The sequence below is a fragment of the Callithrix jacchus genome, chromosome 17 (genome assembly GCF_049354715.1).
Source record: "Callithrix jacchus isolate 240 chromosome 17, calJac240_pri, whole genome shotgun sequence".
Taxonomy (NCBI): domain Eukaryota; kingdom Metazoa; phylum Chordata; class Mammalia; order Primates; family Cebidae; genus Callithrix; species Callithrix jacchus.
In genome coordinates this window covers 6,690,226-6,704,801 of record NC_133518.1, presented here as the reverse complement: position 1 = coordinate 6,704,801, position 14,576 = coordinate 6,690,226, and the positions used below count along the sequence as shown (strand labels likewise).

Here is a 14,576-nt window from a genome sequence, read left to right as displayed (position 1 = left end):
TTTGGCAAAACCTGTTGCCACAATGATTGGCTTGCTGCACACAAAGAGGGAGAGAAACTAAGAAGAGTAGAACAGGGAAAATTCCTGACCAGTTAACAAGTGATAAGGGGGTAGACTGGTAAGAAGTTAGACTTAATTGGGCTGGGCCTGGTGGCTCATGCCTGTAAATCCCAGCACTTTGGGAGGCTGAGGAAGGCAGACCACTTGAGGTTAGAAGTTTGAGACCAGCCTGGCTAACATGGTGAAACCCCATCTCTACCAAAATTATAAAAGTTGGCCAGTTGCCTGTAGTTCTAGTTACTCGGGAGGCTGAGTCACAAGAATTGCTTGAACCCGGGAAGTGGAGATAGCAGTGAGCTGAGATTGCACACTGTACTCCAGCCGGAGTGACAGAGTGAGACTCTGTCTCAAAAAAAGTTATACATATATATGTAAGTCTACATATATACATATAGACTTAATTGGGTGAGGACAAGTCACCTAGTGTGAGCCCAAGGCAGGTAGCACTTATGGCTGACAAGTGCTGGAGGTTTAAATAATGGTTTGAAGCGGTGTGACATGGAATTGAAAGTGAGACCAAAGCAATGTGGTTGTGCTATTCCCTTTAAGGTACAGCTGCTACAGCAGAAATGGGGCAGAATGAGCTGGCTTTAACTTGGCAGTGTTTCTGCCAAGTGAGTTAAAAACAAATAAACAAACAGATTAGGTCAGAGATGATGGGGATGTATGCCAGAGAGGAGTACAATTATTGATCTGCGGTTTTAGGCTAGTTGAGAAACCAGAGAAGATACAAAATTGTGATGTAGACAGCAGAATGGGCATGGGATCAAGGCACAAGCTAGAAAAATTGGAGGTGGTGGTCAGAGAGGGTTTCCTTAAAATTGAAATTATAGGAAAGTTAAAGTTGTCGACAAAGTGTAGGCCTCGCAGGAATGAGAAACAGCAGACAGCACCACTGGAAGAATGGAGAGAAGAGGTGCTGGGGCTGGATGTGGTGGCTCATGCCTGTAATCCCATCACTTTGAGAGGCCAAGGTGGGGGGGGTGGGGGATCACCTGAGGTCAGGAGTTTGAGGCCATACTGGCCAACATGGTGAAATCTCATCTCCACTAAAAATGCTAAAAACATTAGCTGAGTGTTGTGGCACGCACCTGTAATCCCAGCTACTTGGGAGGCTGAGGCAGGAGAATCGCTTGAACATGGGAGGGAGAGGTTACAGTGAGCTGAGATCATGCCACTGCACTCCAGCCTGGTCAACAGCATGAGACTCCATCTCAAAGAAAAAACAGTGCTAGAAGAATTGCCTACCTACCATGAATACTGACATCCTCCCAAACTAAGATGGGAGATGCTGGAGAAATAACAGGGAACTGAGTGCCCAAAACTTTGAGGAACATGGGATAGCCTTGTTCTGATACGTGAGATTCAAAGCTGGTGGTTTTGAAGGAGAATAGTCTGGAAGGGGCAATAAGAAGCAAGGGATACTTATCTCATCTCCAGCCCTAGTGCTACCATGCTTCTCAGACATCAGACATCATCAGTAGGGTTACGGAGGCATCAAGGGGCATCACTGCCCTCACGGAGCTGTGGTGTGGGCATGCAGAGTGCTGAGTGGCAGTGCACACAGCCGGTGTGAGTGTGGGGCCCAGGGTGCCCTGGGTGATGGGACAGAGGGACCCAAGGAGCCAGCTGATGGCAGGAGCTTGGCATTGTCCCAGCCCATGGCTCTTAGAAGTGTCCTCACAACGGTCATTCCGAGTGTCCAGGCCACCTTGAGTCACTTTCAAGGAGTGTTCTGGGGCTGACAGGTCCCCACTGCTGACCTCTTTGCAGAGAGGGGGACATTGAGGCCCAGAGACTAGAGAGACTCATCAGAGGCCACACAGCAAAGCAGCTGCCAGCTGGAGGGAGGAAGGAGAGAGCAATGGGGAAGAGCATGGGCCCTGGACCTTAGATGGCTCAGGGTTTGAATCTTCTCTTCACCCCTTCTCTGAGCCTCTGTTTTCCCATTTAAAAGCGGGGATGTGAGGATCTGGTGAGATGCAGAGCCCATCAGCACCTTAGACTGAGGCACTGCCCAGCTGATTCCCTCTACATGAGGCCGCCCAGGGAAGGCATGGGGTTCACAGCCAGCCCCACCCAGGGCCCTGTGCTTGGCTAAGACTGGCCTGTGTCCCCCCCCCCTGCCTCCTGACCTCCAGGTCTGATCTGGGTTCGGTCCAGCTACCCTGGCCTAGATGGGGAGGGTTTCAGGAGCTGTGACTGGGCAGACCTCTCAGGTGGCTGGGGCCCTGGGGGCTTTTTTTACACCCAGGCTGGGGAACTGCCACCAGGAAGGAGACTGAGGGCTCAAGGGCTCGTTAGGACGCTGGTGTCATGGGCTGGGGACTCGGAGAAGTCCCTCCAGTCAGTGCCAGTCATGCCTGCAGCTTGTTCCGGCTTCTCAACAGTCCTCTGCAGAGGCAGCCCTAACCCCATTTTACAGATGAGGAATCTGAGGCCCAGGGGTTAGCCAGAGACTTGCCCAGTCACACAGCAGGTTGGGGACAGAGCTCAGGCTTCCTGCTGCCACTTCCCCGAAGGTCCTTACAAACAGGGAGGGTGTGTCTGGGCCAGAGCAGGGGAAGAGACCAGTATCGCAGAGCTAGGTGGCAGGGATCTCAGTGTGTGGGTACAGGAGGAGGCCGCTCACTCCAGGCTGTGGCCATGCAGTAACACTCATCGGGCCCTCCCTGCTTCTCCCCACAGACGCAAATACAAGGGCAAGTACTGCGTGGGCAAATGGAAGCGTTTCCGCCTCTGCAACCTGCAAGCCTTCCCCGCGGGCCACCCCTCCTTCCGCCACTTCCAGAGCAGCCACTTTGATGCTATGCTCTACAAGGGCCAGCGGCACACATGGGTGTCTGTGGTCAATGACGGTGAATGCTGCCTCCCATGGGGACACTGAGGCTCAGAGGGCTGGGGCTGTGTGTGCCCAAGGCTACCCTGTGATGCAGCTGGAGGCCCAGTCTCCACCCCAAGCCTGGGCCGTGCCACTGTGCCCTGGGGCTGCTGCTCCCCCAGCTCCCCAGTCTGCAGCCTTGCAGATAGCTACCAGCACAGCCGGAGCCTCCAGCCTGCCATGGATGTGTGTCACAGAGGCGTCTTCCTGGTGGCCTCTGTAACTCCTGCCCCGGCTGTCACTGATGGCTCTTTTGTTTGGCCCCCAGTGAACCCCTGTGAGCTGCACTGCCAGCCCTCGTATGAGTATTTTGCTGAGAAGCTGCAGGATGTCGTGGTCGATGGCACCCCCTGCTACCAGGGCAGGGTCAGCCGGGACCTCTGCATCAATGGCATCTGCAAGGTGTTCCTGGTCAGGAAGAGGCTCTCCCAGCACTGCCCGCCTCCAGCCCCACTGGCAGGCCCCAGGTTCTCCCCTGGGTCCCTTCTGGTCCTCTGGCCACCCTCCCGATGCTCTGCCATTGGGCTTCAGAGACCCCACCCTCTATACCAATAAGGCAAAGCCCCTACCAGGCCTCCTGGCACTGGAGACCCCTCCCAGTCAGGCCTTGCCACTCCACGTCTCCTTGGATGCTGTGCCAGCACCACTCCAGCCAGGAAACTGGAGCCAAGGCAGGGGCTTGACCTCTTGCCAGCTGGCTGACCCCAGATAGAAGAGGTTAAATGAGCCCAGAAGAGTAACGCTCAGGCCTGGATGCGGTGGCTCACGCCTATAATCCCAGCACTTTGGGAGGCCAAGGCGGGTGGATCACGAGGTCAAGAGATCGAGACCATCCTGGTTAACAAGGTGAAACCCTTTATCTACTAAAAATGCCAAAATTAGCTGGGCATGGTGGTGCACACTGTAGTCCCAGCTACTCGGGAGGCTGAAGCAGGAGAATTGCTTGAATCAAGGAGGCGGAGTTTGTGGTGAGCTGAGATCGTACCATTGCACTCCAGCCTGGGTAAAAAGAGCGAAACTCAATCTCAAAAAAAAAAAAAAAGAAAAGAACAAAGAGTAGCACTCAGTATTTGGTAACAATTCCTATTCTTGTTTTCAATACAAGGATGGCCTCTGGTCTTTGCCTATCTCCCCAGTTACCTATCTGCCCCTGCTTCTAGTCCCTAAGCAGCTGGGGTGTTCAGGCCTGGGCTCAGAGGAGGACCAGAAGGGAAGGGCCAACCCCCAGTGCCTCTGATGTTCAGATTCCCTGCACACACTGGTCAGGAGCCCATGGAGAGTCAGGTCCCTGCCTACCCGCAGCCTTTGCAGAACTCCCTTCTCTTGTCGAATGTGATGCTTTAGACATGCCTTTAAGGGAGGGGCGGGTCTCCCTGTCTCACATCTGAGTACACAGAGCTTCAGGGAGGTAGAGACGTTCACCTGGGTCAGAGACACAGCTGGGTTGTCTGCTCCTGAACCTGGCTGGCGCAGAGGGCTGGCCACCAGCACCATGGGCCTCTCCTCCCTTTTGTGTTGCAGAATGTCGACTGTGACTTTGAGATTAACTCTGGTGCCATGGAGGACCGCTACGGCATGTGCCACGACAATGGCTCCACCTGCCACATTGTGAGCGGGACCTTGGAGGAGGCAGAGGGCCTGGGTATAAGGTGGGGCCACTGTGAGGGAGGGGTGTGCTCTTTACCTGGTGGCCACTTCCCCATCTGCCCTGGGCTCCCCCATTGGCCTCATGGTTCCCACCCAGCCATAGATGACTAAGCAGGGAAGCCTTGCTGGGGTGGAATTCTTGTAGGAGTCAGGGACCCCTAACCCAAGCACAGAGATCTGTCCCCATTGGGAGTCCTCTTGCCCCAGAAACCCCAGGAAGGGCAAGCTCAGTTTGTGTGTGGCCCCTGGGCCTCTGGGATGATGATGGTCTCCTCCTGAAGCTTCTGAGACCCCCAACTCCACACCCTCACCTCGGGTCTGCTTTGCACACGTTGTTCAAGTGCTGACTGTGGTGCTAGGTGATGGGGACATGCAGGTGAATCGCTCAGTCCCCCAGGGGCCACAACCTTCTGTGTCGCCAGTGCAGTGCAGGGAGGCCCAGAGGGCTGTGGGAGCACCAAGGAAGACGCTCCTGGCCTGGGGGAGTCAGGGAAGGTTTCCCATGGGAGGAAAACCCTGTTGTCCTCAGATCCCAGCAGGACGCTCATTCATGTTACTATCCCTGCCTGCCTCACTTTCCTCATCTGTGAAATGGGGACAACAATAGTACCTACATCCTAGGGTTGTTATTCATCTTACATGTGAGAAGTCCTGCGAGCAGTGCCTGGCATGTGATGGGTGTGACAGAAGCGGGTGAATAAAAGCAGCCATGTGGGCTGAGGAGGGTGATCCAGGAGAAAGGCCTGAGCACGCTGGCATTTTAGAGAGAATGCCAGCTGGCCCTGAGTGTTGGGTGGACCCAGGCTTGTGATGAGACCAGTTTAGGTCCCCAGGAGAGGGGTGATGGGGCATGGACATGGGGTCAGGATTTGGGGTGCCTCTGTGAGGTTTTGGTGACCTATCACATATCTGAGCAATTCAGGGAGCTCAGACTTTTAAGGTAACAGTGGAATCTTTGGCATCAGCAGGCAGGGGTAAGTGGGGAGAGAGGTGAGGGCAGCAGGTGGGGATAGGTAACCTTGTTGCCCTGAGCACAACCTATACACAACCCTTGGCCAGCAGGGTATGTGGACGTGGGGTTGATCCCAGCCGGCCCACGTGAGATCCGCATCCAGGAGGTGGCCGAGGCTGCTAATTTCCTGGCACTGCAGAACGAGGACCCGAAGAAGTACTTCCTCAATGGCGGCTGGACCATCCAGTGGGTCGGGGACTACCAGGTGGCAGGGACCAACTTCACATATGCATGCAGGGGCAACTGGGAGAACCTTACGTCCCCAGGTCCCATCAATGAGCCTGTCTGGATCCAGGTGCCTGTTTCCTGAGGCCTAGGATGGGGGAGCAGAGGCAGAGACCCCAGGCCCATAACAGGGTCTCATCATGGAGGAGTGAGCCCTGGGGCAGTCACAGAGCCTGGCTCTCAGCCAGGACATCCTGCTGCAACCTCTGCCTCGGTTTCCCCATCTTTTAAAATGGACCCATGATGTGGCTGCAGTTCAGAGGTGACTGGGGTCGGCTCCTTTAGGGCTGGGTGGATGGAGAGGACGGCTCATGCTCATAGGGCCCACCTGCCCATCCAGCTGCTGTTCCAGGAGAGCAACCCCAGGTGCGCTATGAGTACACCATCCACAGGGAGGCAGATGGCCATGGCGAGGTCCTGCCGCCTGAGTTCTCTTGGCACTACAGAGCTTTGGCTCTGGACAGGGACACTGGCTTCAGCCTCCAGCTCACTGCTGGGCCACCACGGGTCTGGAGGTTTGCCTCTCTGAGCCTCAGTTTCCCATCGTGAAATGAGGCTGGCAATTGCCCCATGTCCCATGCCCACTGGGAGGTAAATAGATGAGGCAGGTGGGGGCAGCTTGTGGTGAGTGCTCAGTGTGCCCCAGCTCTTGGCATTCTCCATACAGGGGCACAGCTCCCTCTCGATTTTGTCCTGGCTCAGCTCCGGCAGGTCTTTTGCCTGCATTTCTGCTGCATCCTAGAGACGACCCCTTCCACCCCCACAGAGCCTTAGCCTTGGGCCTGTCAGGGCGGGCTGCTCCCCTCCTCTGGCCCCTCCAGTGGTCCAGAGCCTGGAGCTCCCTGGTGGCCACCCCAGGAGGGGCTTCCCATACAGAAGGAGGGGGAACAGTGGAAGGTGGCAGAGAAGGGGGCAGTGAGGGGAGGAGGCCAGGGCACAGCCAGGTTTCCCACCCCACTCTGAGGCCAGCCCAGTGGCCCCTCACCACGCTGACTTATTTCTTTGAACTATGTAAAAAGTAGGATGGTTTCATTAATTCTGAACCTTCCTCCCCATATTTCCCTTAGTGCCCCCCATGCCCCTTGGTCTTCCTGCCTCTCAGAATCCCTCCACCTCAGGTCTCCCACCCTGCCCCTTGGTCTTCCCCCATGCCCCTCAGTTCCCCCCAACCCCCAGTCTTCCCCCTCACCACTTGGTCTCCCCCACATGCTCCTCAATCTACCCTCTGTCTCCCCCCCACCCCTTGGTCTCCCCTTCTGCCCCTCAGTCTCCCCCCACCCCTTGGTCTCCCTGCTTGCCCCTAGGTCTCCCCCTACCCCTTTGTCTCCTTGCTGGCTTTTTGGTCTCTCTGCTGGCCCTTCAGTCTTCCCCCAGGACCCTTGGTCTTCCCCCACCCCTCTGTCTCCCCTTCCTTGTGCCTCTCAGTCCCCTTCACTCCTCGGTCTCCCCCCATCCTTTGGTCTCCCCAGCCCCTCAGTCTCCTCCCACCCCATGGTTTCTCCTCTTATGCCTCTCAGTCTCCCCTGGCCCCTGGGTCTACCCCCCCATTCCTGGGTCTCCCCCACACCCTGTCTCCCCCTAATCCTCCATCTCCCCATTCTCAGTCTTTCACTGCTCCTCCGTCTCCCCCCATGCCCTTAGCTCTTACCCTACCTCTCAGTCTCCTCCCACCTCTTCATCTCCCCCACCTCTGTCTCCAGCTCTTTTAGTCCTCCCCTTTTCCCTCAGTCTTTCCATCATTGACACAGTGTCCTCAGGGTCTCAGAATCAGGAATCTGAGATAGAGACATTTGAACATTCCTTAAAAGGCTATTTTAAAATTATTATTACTATTTGGAGGAAAGAGTTGAGGGAAGGAAAGGAGAAGTGGCAGGAGGGCAGGTGCGCAGAGGAAGTGCGGGAGCCTTAAAATGCTGTTATGGGCTGGGCGTGGTGGCTCACACCTGTAATCCAAGCACTTTGGAGGCCAAGGCTGGCGGATCACCTGAGGTCGGGAGTTCAAGACCAGCCTGACCAACACAGTAAAACCCTGTCTTTTTTTTTTTTTCCTAAGTGCTGTTATGATGACAACATGAGAACTAGAGAACTGGGTAGATGCCTTCCAAAGCCTGGAAACCCATTTCATCTAATACAGCTATCTTTATTTTATTTTATTTATTTTGAGACGGAGTCTTGCTCTGTCACCCAGGCTGCAGTGCAGTGGTGAGATCTTGGCTCACAGCAGCCTCCATCTCCCAGGTTCCATTGGTTCTCCTGCCTCAGCCTTCCGAGTAGTTGGGATTAACGTGCAGAAACCACCATGCCTGGCTAATTTTTTATTATTGGTAGAGGTGCGGTTTCACCATGTTGGCCAGGCTAGTCTTAAACTCCTGACCTCAGGTGATTCACCTGACTCAGCCTCCCAAAGCGCTGGGATTGATTACAGGCGTGAACCACCACACCTGGTAGAATTCAGGTGTCTTTAAATAGACAAACATGAAAAACCAACAAATACATTTGCATCACAAGACATTTGGGGGATTGTCTTTTAGCAATTCAGCTGCCTGGCAGGTGGACCGTGTAGGAGTGAGTGTACACAGAGGCAAGTACCCCGTGGTGGCCGGGACAGACAGTGGGTCTTTGTCTCAGGCAGGAAGCCCCAGGTGCACAGTCCACGCTGGCAGGACCTGGAGCTGACTGTCCCTCAGCTGCAGGGTCCTTGCCACTGCAGCCCTCCCCTCCTGCTTGTCGCAGATGTCCTCCTCCCTTCCAGGCCTCTTGCCATGTTCCGGGCAGGAAGAAGGAGGGGAAAGGGCTGACTCCCAGCCAGGACTGTGTCCCAGAGCCCCTAGTTGTAAGGGGGCAGCCTCAGGGTGTTTTCAGCAGGTCCCATTGCTGCCTTGAACAATATCAGAATCTGTTGGTGAGGAAAGGGGGACTGGCATGGGACTGGCAGCTCAGGGGAGGGACAGCTTACTCCTGAGATCCCAGGGGAGCAGAGAAAGCAGAGCCACCAGCGGAGGGTGTCCTGAGGCTGGATCTCAGCAGGCAGTATGAAGGTGAGTTTAAGTGAGGCACGTGGCTGTGGAAAAGCCCCGGGGTGGGCAGTGGCAGAGGGTATGAAGGACAGGAGTAATGCCAAGGCTGGTGTGGGGCAGAGAGCGGGACCTGCCCCTTGATGTGTTTCTTCTCCAGATGTTCTCTTAGCCATTGGGAAGGGCGTGGACAGTGGGGCAGCCTTGATGTCGTGGCTGGGTTTGCATGCTAGCAGCAGCTTGCACAGATTGAGCTCGTAGGATGTGCTGGGCACAGGATGAGCCCACACACACAAGGCCACGAGCAGTCCTCTGTCTGGGGCTTGGAGGCAGGCAGGATTGTCACTCCAGCTTCACAGAAGAGGATGCTGAGGTTCAGAGAGGCCAAATGAGCCACCCAGGCATCTCAGCTAGAAAGCAGAGGGTCTGGGGACCAAACCCACTAAACCTCCACACTGTGCCACCTCTCCAGGGACAGTCAGAGGGAGGTTACATAGGAGAGGGTGGGTGAGAGCAGGACAGCAAGGAGGAGGCAGCCATGGAGGTCTGCCTTTATCCTGACATGGGCAGTGAGGTGCTGTTTTGGGAGGGTTCTGGCAGAAATGGTATCTTTGGGTCTTGAGTGGTGGGCACCTTGGTGCCAGGCCCAGGCTGAGCCCCCCGGCCCCTAGGTGTGCAGAGGCAGAGTGTGTACTGCTCAGAGCAGCAGGCAGGGCCTGTGGATAAGGGGCACTGTGACCCCCTGGGCTGGCCCGTTGACCACCAGAGGAAGTGCAGTGAGCAGCCCTGCCCTGCCAGGTGTGCCACCCGCACTCCCCTGACAACTCCCCACCCCCACGTGGCCTGGGTCTGTCACAGGCCCCTACTTCTGGGCCCCAGAGGCCCCAGGGAGGAGCACAGGCAGCCAGGTTTTCACGGTCGTCCCAAGGCTGAAGCCCCAGCTCTCAGTCACCCCTTACTCCAGCCTGGGCCAACCTGGACACATGTGGTCCTCCTCCTTAGGTCCCTGGATATGGCGATGGAAATAGGCCTCAGATCATGCTCACTTCCCCTGAGGGGAGGGTGGCAGGAGCAGAGGGGCTGGGCCATGTCACCAGACTTAGGGGGCAGGACACCTACCTGGGCTTGGAGCTCTGGAGAAGCAGCCACTGGCCTCGGTCCCAGCTCTGCCCAAACCCTGAGGGCCTGGGAGCCTGGCCTGACCATCCCTGCTGGTGAACCTGCCAATTCCACCCATCTGATGCCATGCTGATGCCACCCACATGCCCTTGCCTTGTGGTGGGCAGGTGAGTGGCAGCTGTGCTCCAGCTCCTGTGGGCCTGGGGGCCTGTCCCACTGGGCTGTGCTCTGCATCTGCAGTGTTGGGCTGAATGTGCAGAGCGCCCTGGAGCCGCCTGCCTGTGAACACCTTTCCCGGCCCCCGGCCGAAACCCCCTGCAACCGCCACGTGCCCTGCCTGGCCACCTGGGCTGTGAGGAACTGGTCTCAGGTGAGTGTGAGATGGGAGGGTCTGCCTCCAGCATCACCCTTGGTTTCAGTCTACAGGGAAGGAGACAGCCTTCCTCCAGCCCTTACTGCCTGGTACCCTGGGTGGGAGGAAGTCTGGGGCATTCCAGGGTTCAGCCTCTGACTCCAAAGCCTCAGAGATCAGGAAGCCCCTGCGAAGCCAAGGCCACAGCCATGACCTTGAACTGGGTAGGACCAGAGAGGGCTGGCTGGGGTCCCTGCCACTCTGACACCAGGCAGTGGACAGGTTACCCTGCCTTGCTCCAGCATCTCCTGGCAGCCAGCCTCCCAGCCTAAGCCCCTCACCCTGGCTTCCCCTGCAGTGCTCAGTGACATGCGGGGAGGGTACTCAGCACCAAAGTGTCCACCGCACCAATGACACTGGTGTCGCCTCTGACAAGGCCCAGCAGCCAGCCTGCCAAGTCACCTGCTCTCTGTTACCCTGTCCACTGCCCCTGGACACACTGGTCCCTGACGGCTCAGGCAGCGGCTCCTCCAATCACGAGCTCTTCAACGAGGCTGACTTCATCCCGTGCCACCTGACCCACGCCCTTCACCCACCTCAGCACCCAGGCCAGCCTGCATGGGCAATACCATCGACGAGGAGGCCCTGGAGCTAGAACCGTCAGGGCCCATGTTTGTGGAGGACTTCTTCTACGACTACAATTTCATCAAATTCCACGAGGACCTGTCCTACGGGCCCATTGTTGAGCCTGATCTAGACCTGGCAGGGACAGGGGATGGGACACCCCCACCATGCGGCCATCCTGCTGCACCCTCCACAGGTAGCCCCATGCCTGCCACAGAGCCTCCTGCAGCCACGGAGGAGGGGGCACCCGGACCTTGGTCCCCTAGCTTTTGGCCCAGCCAGGCCAGCCGCTCCCCACCCCCACCCTCAGAGCTGACCCCTGGGAACTCTGGTCAATTTCCTTCTGGAGGAAGATGCCCGTATAGGGGCCCCAGACCTTGAGCTCCCCAGCCTTCCCTGGCCCAGGGTTTCCCCTGATGGCATGCAGATGCCTCCCTCCCCTGGGAGCCAAAATGACTTGGTTGGCAAGGACAGCCAGTGCCAGCTGCCCCCTCCATGGTGGGACAGGACCAATGAGGTTTCCAAGGATGATGAGGAACCCGGGGGCTGCAGAGACCCTACCTGCCCCCAAGACCCAGCCCCACGCTGCCCCGTTTGTCCCCTGTGAGCAGCACCCACTTTTCCCCAGGTCCTGATGTGGTGGAGCTGTAGACAGTAGTGACTGTGGCCTGGAAGCCAGCTCTGGAGGGTGGCCTGGGGCCTGGGGACAGTGAGCTGAGGCCCACTGAGGAGGTGGCTCCTCCCATTCCTCTTCCCATAGCCCTTCTGCCAGAGATGGAAGGCAGAGACAGCCACCTGCAGCTGGGGACTCCCAGCTCCCCTGCGGGGTGTGGCAGTGTGGGGCACCTTCCTCCCCACGACCCTGACTGCTCTCAGGCACACACCTGAGCCTGAGCCTGCCCTGAGCCTGGGACCTGAGGGCCAGCCTAAGTCCCTCAGCCCTGAGGTGCCCCTGAGCTCTGGGCTGCTGTCCATGCCAGCTTGGGATAGCCCTGCAAACAGCCACAGAGCCCCTGAGACCCAGCCCCCTGCCCCAGTCTTGCTTTCTGGCCTGGCCTGGGCTGGCCTTTTGGCCTGGCCTTTTGGTCTGGCCTGGCATTACCTTTTGGCCAGGCCTTACCTTTTGGCCCTGTCTGGCCTGGCCTTGCTTTTGGCCTGGCCTTGTGTCCTAGCCTGGCATTTTCCCCTGGCCTTTTGGTCTGTCCTCCCATTTTGGCCTGGCCTTTTGGTCTGGCCTGGCATGGCCTTGTTTTTTGGCTCGCCTTTTGGCCTGGCCTTACCTTTTGACCTAGACTTGCCTATTGGCCCTGTCTTTTCTGACCTTTCCTTTTGGCCTGACCTTTTGGTCTTACCTGGCATGTTGGTCTGGACTTTCCTTTTGGTCTGGCCTTATCTTTTGGTCTGGCCTGGTCTTTTGGTCTGGCCTAGACTTTTGGTCTGGCGTTTTGGCCTGGCGTTACCTTTTTGCCCTGTCTGGCCTGGTCTTGCCTTTGGCCTGGCCTTGTGTCCTGGCCTGTCCTTTTGTCCTGTCCTCACATTTTGGCCTGGCCTTGCTCTTTGGCCTGGCCTTTTGGTCTGGCCTGGCGTGGCCTTGCCTTGTGTTCTCTCTTTGCCTTTTGACCCTTTGCGGACTTGCCTTACCTTTTGGCCCATCCTTTTGGCCTTCCCTGGCATTTTGGTCTGGCCTTACCTTTTGGCCCGGCCTTGCGTTTTGCTGTAGCCTTTTGGTCTTGCCTTGCCTTTTTTCTTGCTCTGCCTGGTCTTGCCTTTTGACCCGGCCTTTTGCCCTGGCCTGGCGTGGCCATGGCTTTTGGCCTTACCTTTGGCCTGGCCTTACCTATTGGTCTGTCCTTGCCTTTTGGCCCTGTCTGGCCTGGCCTTGACTTTTGGCCTGACCTTTTGGCCTTTCATGGCATTTTGGCCCGGCCTTACCTTTTGCCTGGTCTTTTGGCCTGGCCTTACCTTTTGGTCCAGACTGGCCTTTTGGTCTGGCCTTTTGGCCTGGCCTAGACTTTTGGCCTGAACTTTTGGCCTGGCCTTAACTTTTGGTGTGGCCTGTCCTTACATTTTTGCATGACCTTTTGGCCTAATCTGGTCTGGCCTTTTGTGCTGGCATTGCCTGGCCTGGACTTTTGGTCTGACCTGACGTTTTGGACTGCCCTGGTCTGCTCTTGTCTTTTGGCCTGGCATTTTGACCTGGCCTTACCTTTTGGCGTGACCTTCCCTTTTAGCCAGGCCTGGCCTTTTGGCCTGGCCTGGCTTTTTCGCCTGGCCTTTTGGCCTGGCCTTGTCTTTTTGCCTGGCTTTTTGGCCTTGCCTTGCCTTTTTGCCTGGCCTGGCCTGACCTTTTCCCTTCTCCTTGACTTTTGGCCTGGCCTTACCTTTTGGTCTGGCCATACCTTTTGGTCTGGTCTGGCCTGGTCTTTTAGCCTGACCTGGTCTTATCTTCTGGTCTGGCCTGGTCTGACCTTCCCTTTAGGCCTAGCTTAGTCTTGCATTTTTACCTGGCCTGGCCTTTTGGTCTGGCCTGGCTTTTTTGCCTGGCCTTTTGGCCTTGCCTTGTCTTTTTGCCTGGCCTTTTTGCCTTGCCTTCCCTTTTTGTCTGGTCTGGCCTGGCCTTTTTGCTTCTCCTTGACTTTTTGCCTGGCCTTGCCTTTTGGTCTGGCCATGCCTTTTGGTCTGGCCATACCTTTTGGTCTGGGCTGGCCTGGTCTTGCCTTTTTGCCTGGCCTGGCCTTATCTTCTGGTCTGGCCTTTCCTTTAGGCCTGTCTTAGCCTTGCATTTTTGCCTGGCCTGGCCTTTCAGCCTGTCCTTTTGGCCTGACCTACATTCTGTCCTGGCCTTCTGGCCTGGCCTGGCCTGACCTGACCTGGCCTAGCCTGGCCTTACCTTTAGGTCTGGCTTGCTCTTGCATTTTGGCCTGACCTGGCCTTTAAGCCTGTTGTTTTGGCCTGATCTGGTCTTCTGGCCTGGCCTCGCCTTTTAGCTTTTTGCCTGTCCTGCTCTTTTGGACTGGTCTGGTGTGGTCTTACCTTTTGGCCTGGTCTTGGTTTTTGGCCTGGCCTGGCATTTTGGCCTAAACTTTTGGCCTAGCCTGGTTTTTCGGCCTGATGTGGCCTAGCCTTTGGCCTGGCCTTTTAGCCCAGCCTGGCCTTTTTGCCTTGCCTTGCCTGACCTTGTCTTTTGGACTGGCCTGGCCTGGTCTTACTTTTTGGCCTTTCCTGGTCTGTCCTTCCCTTTTGGTCTGGTCAGGAGTTTTGGCCTTTTCTTTCCTTTTGGTCTGGCCTGGCCTTTGGCCTGCCTTTTTGGCCTGGTCTTGCCTTTTGGCCTGGTTTTGCCTTTTAGCCTGGCCTTTTGGCCTGGCATTTTGGCTTGGTCTTTGGCTTTGCCAGGTCAAGCCAAAAGGTAAGGTCAGGCCAGACCAGGCCAAAAGGTAAGGAAGGCCAAAAGACCAGGTCAGGACAAAAGGCCAGGCTAAAAGGCCAGGCCAGACCAAAAGGTAAGGCCTGGCCAAAAGTCCAGACCAGGCCAAAAAGCCAGGCCAAAGACCAGGCCAAACCAAAAGGTAAGGCAAGGCCAAAAGTGCAGGCCAGACCAAAAGGCCATGCTAAAAGGCAAGGCTAGACCAGGAAAGGCCAAAT

At 56.6% G+C, this 14,576-nt stretch overlaps 1 pseudogene; it reads left to right on the top strand.

The window, feature by feature from the left end:
* Positions 1 to 1,513: 1,513 nt before the first annotated feature.
* On the top strand, positions 1,514 to 14,076 carry LOC128931191 (A disintegrin and metalloproteinase with thrombospondin motifs 7-like; annotated as a pseudogene).
* Positions 14,077 to 14,576: the final 500 nt, after the last annotated feature.